Here is a 1,621-nt window from a genome sequence, read left to right as displayed (position 1 = left end):
CATACGACCATCATTGGCACCAAGGCAGAAGCGACTCTCATCGCTGAAGACGACACGTCTCCATTCGTCCCTCCATTCACGCCTGTCGCGACACCACTGGAAGCAGGCTGCACGATGTTGGGGCGTGAGCGGAAGACGGCCTAACGGTGTGCGGGACCGTAGCCCAGCTTCATGGAGACGGTTGCGAATGGTCCTCGCCGATACCCCAGGAGCAACAGTGTCCCTAATTTGCTGGGAAGTGGCGGTGCGGTCCCCTACGGCACTACGTAGGATCCTACGGTCATGGCGTGCATCCGTGCGTCGCTGCGGTCCGGTCCCATGTCGACGGGCACGTGCACTTTCCGCCCACCACTGGCGACAACATCGATGTACTGTGGAGACCTCACGCCCCACGTGTTGAGCAATTCGGCGGTACGTCCACCCGGCCTCCCGCATGCCCACTATACGCCCTCGCTCAAAGTCCGTCAACTGCACATACGGTTCACGTCCACGCTGTCGCGGCATGCTACCAGTGTTAAAGACTGCGATGGAGCTCCGTATGCCACGGCAAACTGGCTGACACTGACGGCGGCGGTGCACAAATGCTGCGCAGCTAGCGCCATTCGACAGCCAACACCGCGGTTCCTGGTGTGTCCGCTGTGCCGTGCGTGTGATCATTGCTTGTACAGCCCTCTCGCAGTGTCCGGAGCAAGTATGGTTGGTCTGACACACCGGTGTCAATGTGTTCTTTTTTCCATTTCCAGGAGTGTATTATCAACGCGAGATAAAATAGAGAAGCAATATACGTTAGGGAGAGAGACTTTCGCAGTCATCAAGAGACTAAGCGTAACTTTAAGATTTCTGATGACAAATATGTCTTTCTAATCGTCGATGTTTAGTTTTGTAATATCAGCGAACACAATTAGCAAAGTTCTATAGATACATGTGAAGCAGTTATATCTGCCTGGCAAGGAATTGTTATGACAATTAACATGAAACATTCTTTTTAGGCTTTATGATAATTAGGTGAAACTGACAAGCATTACGCAGACCTCTTGCCAGTCACTGCAGATATATGACGTAATTTTCGAAGTGGAAACATTTTTCCAGACTTCTGTCACGGCAGATATGTGGCGTAATTTCCGAAGTGGGTACAATTTTCCAAACTGGTATGTAATTCACCAATTTATACTGTATTTTCAAATTAATAAAGTAAGCAGTGACCTCCATTAATCATTCTAAAGTGGCACATACAGAATGTTTACCCTTACATGGTAATGTTATTTTTTTTATTAAAAGATTAGTTAAAATTGAATGTGAAGTATGATATAAACAATGACGAAATGAATACATAAATAGTGCACATTGACATCGTGTACCTTGTTCATGAATCTCTGCAACATCTGAAGGAGGAATTGTCAGTCAATAGTTGACCTCACACGTTCAGTATGTAGGTATTGACAATAGTGAGAAATTTTGAGGGCCTTCAATACTGTTCGTCAATATTTCTAGTTATAACAATATGTCAATACGCACCCTCATACAGATAATACACTTGGCAGTTTGGCAATATCATTGAATGTGAGAGGACCCTTGAGGTAGGTGTTTCATCTCTTTTGTTTTATACTCTTTGTACGAAATC

This window comes from Schistocerca piceifrons, chromosome 9 (genome assembly GCF_021461385.2).
Source record: "Schistocerca piceifrons isolate TAMUIC-IGC-003096 chromosome 9, iqSchPice1.1, whole genome shotgun sequence".
NCBI lineage: Eukaryota > Metazoa > Arthropoda > Insecta > Orthoptera > Acrididae > Schistocerca > Schistocerca piceifrons.
The sequence above is the reverse complement of the archived record's forward strand: the minus strand, read 5'-3'. Positions refer to the sequence as shown.